This window comes from Hakea prostrata, chromosome 5, assembly GCF_041222555.1.
Source record: "Hakea prostrata isolate BN-2017 chromosome 5, UWA_Hpros_2, whole genome shotgun sequence".
NCBI classification, from domain to species: domain Eukaryota; kingdom Viridiplantae; phylum Streptophyta; class Magnoliopsida; order Proteales; family Proteaceae; genus Hakea; species Hakea prostrata.
The window spans coordinates 25,342,396-25,349,574 of NC_142604.1; the positions used below are offsets into that span (position 1 = coordinate 25,342,396).

At 41.7% G+C, this 7,179-nt stretch overlaps 1 non-coding gene across 1 annotated transcript; it reads left to right on the forward strand.

The window, feature by feature from the left end:
* Nucleotides 1-5,725: 5,725 nt before the first annotated feature.
* Nucleotides 5,726-5,797, forward strand: TRNAE-UUC (transfer RNA glutamic acid (anticodon UUC)). The gene has a single exon. It is a non-coding gene; the product is annotated as a tRNA-Glu (tRNA).
* The last annotated feature ends 1,382 nt before the right edge of the window (nucleotides 5,798-7,179 follow it).

The following is a 7,179-nucleotide window of genomic DNA, read 5'->3' on the forward strand; positions in this document are numbered from 1 at the left end:
CCTTTCATTGACCTGATGGGTTCCTTCAACCTTCAAGCTTATCGAGAGGGGCAGAATGATGTCTGGAAAAAGATTCTTGAATCTAATCCTTCTTTTGACACAACTCCCTTTCGGGAGGTGTGTCACAAGGAAATTTTCAAGAAGCTTAAGCTGCCTTACCCCGATTGGGTTTTGGAAGAGGAGGACCCCATTCCAGCAGACCCAGATATCGAGAATTATCTTGTTGATTCGTCACCTATTCCCGAAGACCCTCAAAAGCCTGCCTCTAACAAAGATTCTTCGGCCGACGATGAGAAAGAACAATAGGAAACCATCTTCCTTTTTTGTGTTTTTTTTCTTTGTAAGGGTTGGCCCCCCATGGTCTTCTATAAAGAATAGAAATTTGCCTTCTTTTTCTCAAACTCTTCCAATGATTACCATAATACTTTCTCATATCGTACCCAAGGAATTTTTATTTCCTCACGTAAGAGATATTTAAGAATGAGATAAGTTATCATGTAGATTAACTTGTACCTTAATTGAAGACAACGCTCGAGACATCAGAGAGATGCGTTTGGGAGCATTTAATTTGATTCTTCCGAACCATTTATAACACTTGAACTTTATCTCCCCACTACTCCTTCTTTATGACGAAGCCCAAACGTTTCCTTGTATTCGTGTACAAGTTGTTCTTCCCAATGAATTGGAAATACTCTATTATTTAATACTGGTGCGACGGTTGGTATTTGGCAGTATCCTCGTATCAGGTGCACATTGTTCCATGTGGAAACCTAGGTCAGCCTTCAAGTTTCGAATTTGAAGCGCCGTTATCCCCTAACAGTTGATCCTGCACTTCTCGAAATTCGAAGCGTCTCTTCCATCCTGTCCCTTGATTAACTTGGGCTTTCAACCGTCGCATCACTCCTTGAGGCTATTTAAGTTCCTCAAGGGTGCTTCATCCTTATCTCGCTATCTGCAAGTTATTCTTGTCTGCCAGATTTGCAAAGTAATATTTTGTCTTCCTTTGCTGTCTCTGTACTCTTGTCTTCCAACAATGTCTTCGATCAGAACCTGAACAAGTAAGTCTTCTGCTCTGTTATTCAGTTTTATCATGAACTTCTTCTTCTCCCTGAGTAATCTCCATAGTATTCATACTTGGGGTTTGCTCATTACGGAAGTTCCCTGCTGGGTATTCGTTACTTCGTCTGTTCGACAGAAATCTAGGGTTTTCCCTTTTCTGCTATATTTTGTTGGATTTCTCGTACTAACACTGCTTTCCTTTCATTTGCAGTGCCTCCAAGAATTAACATGGATAATATTAGGGTGAAATCTTGCAAGAAGACTGCCCGAGTGCTGACGAAGGTTGTTCTCTCTGAGGTGATTGCCGTTGGTGAATCTTCTAAACGTGGGGAGATTGTTGTTGGTGAATCTTCAGATCAGATTCCCATAGCTTTTGCTGGTGCTTCTCCCACGCCTCCTTCACCTAGAGAAACAGTTCGGCCTCCTAAGGGGGATGTGGCTCCCTCCATCATTGCTCGCACTGTTGAAACCCCTACTGGCACTACGCCGAAGTCTTCTTCCATGATGAAGACCCTTCGGGCCTTTGAGGAAGATGTGGTCCCCGCAGCTATCGTTCGGGTTTCCAACTCTAATGCTTGTTTGGCATCCTCCTCCACTCCTTCCGAGGAGGTTTTCCATGAGGCCAAGGATTTTGCCACTAGGAAGCGCTCTCGGTTGGCCGATGACATGTTCCATCCTTCTTGGTTGTTGAAGAGGTCTAACTTGGTGATAGGCAATTTTGACAAGGCACTAGAATGGTGCACTGCTGTTCAAATGCTTGTCGAGAGCAGAGCCCTTTCAACGGTCCCAGATAGGGAACTTAAGTTTTTCTTCATTACCTTTCGTTCTGAAGATTTTTCTTTTGCTCTTGACTAACTCTTAAGTTGTTGCAGGAGTCTCATTGGTAACTTCCACAATCAAGTGGAAGCAGCCTTTAGACTTAGTAGACTAAGTGATGAACTTTCTAGGCTTCGGGAAGAATCCAAAGCCAAAGATGCTGAGATTGCTCATCTTGGAAACCAAGCTTGGGAGATTGCCCGAGAGAAGAATTCCGAGAACAAGCGTCTTCGTTCGGATTTGGATGATGCCAGGGAGAAGATCCGGCAACTAGAGTGGGAAGCTGGAAAGCTTTCAACAGGGGCAAAAGGGTCTTGAGCTGTGTTAACGTCCCAAAGGCAAGTTGTTACCCTTTTGCCCAAGTCCCTTTCAACTGATGTTCGCAAGGCTTGCATCTTCAAATATTTGCAAAGTAAGCCTTTTGTTGACATGTTGAACGCTTATAACTTGCAGGCATACCGGGATGGTGAGAATGAGGTATGGGAATTGATACTAAGGAGGAATCCTTATTTCAACACGACTCAACACCGTGCCAATTGTCATCCTGAAGTGTTTGCAAAGATGGGACTTCCTCTTCCTGCCTGAGCCAAGGATGTAGCGGACCTTCCACCTCCAGATCCGGATATAATGCATCATCTTGACAACTCTTCTCCCTATTCTCCTCTTAAAGGATTCAGCTATGAAGAGCTTGCCGTGAATGCAGGTTTGATCAAAGATCAGACTTCTTCTGAAAAAGCTGGATAAAGAGTATGGAATTGCGGAGGATTTTATATTTGCAGAATGCTTTGCAATCCCCAAGGGAGATAAACAAATGATAACATATGTTTTCCCGACTCTGTTCTTCTTCATCTTCTTGAATCACTATTGCTTCTGACAAAGCTGCTTCGGTCTTGTTTAAATTCTTGACGATCACCGATGATGACCTTCCTTTTTGACCAAATGAAGATTGTATCCCAACACTTGTTATCTCATATGTATGTTTGATGTAAAGGTTGGCCCCTTATGGTCGTTTAAAGGAACAAAGAATTAACTTCATCTTTGAACTTTGTTAGTCACTTGAGTCTTTGTTGTAGTAGGCCTTAGTTGTTTCAAAACAATGCCTTTACTTAAAGATTTCCGTGGAAATTCAATAAGTTTGATAAGGAACTCACTCAGGTTTTAATCCAATGCCTTGTTAAAGGTCCCACACCGGTTTTAAACCGACGCCTTTACTTAAGAATTTCCGGAGAAATTCAATAAGTTTGAGAAGGAACTCACTCGGGTTTAAATTCGATGCCTTGTAGAAGGTCCCACATGGGTTTTAAACCGATGCCTTTACTTAAGAATTTCTGGAGAAATTCAATAAGTTTGAGAAGGAACTCACTCGGGTTTTAATCCGATTCCTTGTAGAAGGTCCCACACGGGTTTTAAACTGATGCCTTTACTTAAGAATTTTTGGAGAAATTCAATAAGTTTGAGAAGGAACTCACTTGGGTTTTAATCCGATACCTTGTAGAAGGTCCCACACGGGTTTTAAACCAATGTCTTTACTTAAGAATTTCCGTAGAAATTCAATAAGTTTGAGAAGGATCTCACTCGGGTTTTAAACCAATGTCTTTACTTAAGAATTTCCGTAGAAATTCAATAAGTTTGAGAAGGATCTCACTCGGGTTTTAATCCGATGCCCTGTAGAAGGTCCCACACGAGTTTTAAATTGATGCCTTTTGATTTTGTCACTGGATCTGATCTTGAATGTTGTGTGATGCCCCCAATCAAAAGACCGTATGTTGAAAACTAAGAATTGTATTGATTGAGTTGAATTTGTTACATCATGAATGAAAATGATAATCTCTTCATGGATAATATTTCTTCAAATGCCTGGCATTCCACAAATGATCCAACTCTTTTACGTTGTCATGTTCTTTAGCTTATAAGCTCCCGAACCGACTGGTTTAATAACCATATATGGGCCTTCCCATGAAGGGTCCAATTTTCTTTGATGGCGTGGATCTGAAGCTAAGGTATTTCTCAATACCAAGTCTCCCGCTATGTATCGGCGACTCTTCACTCATGAATTATAATGTGATGCTATCCTTCGTTGATAATGTTGAGTTCGTGCTATTGCTTTCGCATGAACTTCATCTAACAAATCAAAGCTATCTAGCAATCCTTGTTCGTTCGCTTTTGCTTCGAACTCCCTTTCCCGTAGTGTTCCAGCCATTACTTCAACAAGTGCCAACGCTTCAAATCCATAAGCCAGTTTAAAAGGAGTTTCTCCTGTGGGTGTTCGAACCGTAGTCCGATAGGCCAACAGTACATTGTGCAATTCTTCGACCGATAAGGCTTTATCAGCTTCGAATCTTCTCTTTATCCCCTCAAGTAATGTTCGGTTTGTAACCTCTACTTGGCCGTTGCTTTGGGGGTATGCCACTGACAACATACGATGCTCGATCAAGTAAGTTCCACAAAATTGTTCAAATTGTGGATTATCAAATTGAGTGCCATGATCGGTCACGATTATTTTTGGCATCCCGAACCGATATATGATTGACTCGAGCACGAACTTCTCCACCTTTCTTTCAGTGATGGTTGCCAGGGCGCTAGCCTCGACCCATTTGGTGAAGTAGTCAATTGCTACTATGAGATATTCTCTTCCGCCTGACGCCTTGGTGAATTTTCCCATGATATCGATTCCCCACATCGTGAAAGGGATGGGGTCTAGAATCGAAGTCAAGGTTTCAGCTGGGTGTTTAGATACCGTAGCATGGATTTGGCAATTGCTACACCGACGAACGTATTCCATAGCAGCTTGCTGAAGCTTAGGCCAATATAAACCGAGCCTCAAAATTTTGTGTGCCAGGGCCCGACCGCCCATGTGAGCACCACAAATTCCTTCATGTACCTCGGCCAAAGCTAATTCCGATCCTTCGGGACCCCAAGCATCTCAAGAGGGGTCCGGAGTAAGATCTTTTGTATAGCCTTCCATTGCATAATGAATCGTGCGGAGCGCACCTTAATTAATCTTGCTTCTTTCGGATCTTCTGGCAATTTATCATCTCTCAGATATTCTACGATCGGATCCAACCAGCAACGCTCTGCTTCAATAAAGGATATCTCCGTTTCCCGATAACTTGGGAATGTTATTTCTTCTATGTAGACCGAAGGGTCTAAATTCTTTTCTTTGGCATTGGCTAATCTGGATAGCTCATCTGCCATTGTATTTTCTTTTCTTGGGATCTGACATACTTTCAGATTCCTGAATTCTTTTTGCAATGCTTGCACAATCTCTTGATACTTTTGTAATCGGGGTTCTTTAACGCCATACTCCCCTTGTACTTGATTGACAATAAGCTGTGAGTCGCTAAAAATAGTTACGTCTGCTATCGCCAATGCTTTTGACAATCGAAGTCCAGCTATTAGGCTTCGTACTCTGCCTCATTGTTACTTGCTTCGAATGCAAATCTTAATGCATATCGAATAATAAAACCTACTGGACTCTTCAGAAGAATTCCAGCCCCTGCTCCTTGCTTATTAGTTGAACCATCCACGTATACCTCCCAAACGGTCGGAATAGTTGGCTTAAAGCTTACTTGGAACTCGCTGAGTTCGACCGACCAAGCTACCATTCTTCCAGACAAATCAGGTTTACAAAGAACTTTACAAAGGGGAAAAGTAGTAAATACCTCAATTGGATGAGCCTGAAAGTATGGCCGTAGAATTAGTAGAATAAATACTAAAAAGGCCTTTATTGATACTTACCCTGCCAAGCCTTCACACATCAATCCCAACATCAACTTAGGGTTATGACAATCGAAATGTTTTAAGATAATTATAACAAAGACATTTCTTGTATTGATACTAGCAACAACAATCCATTGTTGTCTAGTGGTTAGGATATCTGGCTTTCACCCAGGAGACCCGGGTTCAATTCCCGGCAATGGAATAATTTTTTTAATTTTTTTTGGTAGTTCAAAACCATTGGCTACTTCAAAACTTCATTGCATTCAATAGTTTCAGAACTTTACAAAGGGGAAAAGTAGTAAATACCTCGATTTGGATGAACTTGAAAGTATGGCCGTAGTTTTCTAGCTGCTATCATAAGAGCCAAAGCCTACTTTTCGATCTGAGAGTATCGTGTCTCCGCGTCAAATAATACGTGGCCGACATAATAGATTGGCCACTGCTTCTTGTCTTTTTCCCGAATGAGTACTGCGCTTACCGCCGAAGGAGATGCTGCTAAATACAGCTATAAAATTTCTCCCTTCTTGGGTCGGAACAATAGCAGTGGTTTTCACAGTGTTTCCTTTAGATCTTCGAAAGCTTTCTAACACTTCTCAGTCCATCCGCCAAGTCTTTGAGTGCTTTGAAAAAAGGTAGGCACTTTTCTCCCGATTGTGAGATGAACCGATTCAAAGCGGCTACTCTCCCCATTAAGCATTGCACATCCCGAACAATCTTGGGGGCTTCCATATCAATCAAAGCCTGAATTTTGGTCGAGTTAGCCTCAATACCTCTTTGTGATACCATAAAGCCCAAGAATTTGCCTGACGAAACTCCGGAGGCACACTTCTCCGGATTCAGCTTCATTTGTTATTTTCGCATTACTGAAAATACCTCTGTTAAATCTTCAATGTGCTTTGTCCTCCTAGTGCTTTTTACCAGTATATTGTTAACATATGTTTTCACGTTCTTCCCGATCAAGTCTTTAAAGATTTTGTTGACGGCCCTTTGATAAGTAGCCCATGCATTTTTCAGGCCGAACGGCATGACTTTATAATAAAAGCTCTCACGATCAGTCATGAAAGCCGTAAACTTCTCGTCCTTCTTGTTCATGAGGATCTGGTTATATCTTGAGTATGCATCCATGAAACTCAATGTTTCATATCCTGCTGTTGCATCTATCAATAGATCAATCCTGGGCAACGGGTAACTGTCTTTAGGGCAAGCTTTGTTGAGATCTGTGTAATCTGTACACATCCTCCACTTTCCATTTTCCTTTTTGACCATTACCACGTTGGCCAACCAGATTGGGCATTCAATGGGTTCAATGAAACCAGAGTTCTTCAATTTTTCAACTTCACCCCGAACGGCTTCGTACTTTTCTATGGAGAAATTTCTCCTCTTTTGAATAACTGGTTTCACCTTTGGATCTATCTAGAGTTTGTGTTCTGCAACTTGCTGATCAATTCCTGGCATGTTGTCCGCAGACCACGCGAACACATCACTGTTTTGTTGAAGGAAAGACTTCAACTCCTTTTTGAATTCTTCCAGCTGCTCAGACCGATATAAGTAATTTTTTTCTCATCATCGGGATACAGTTGGACT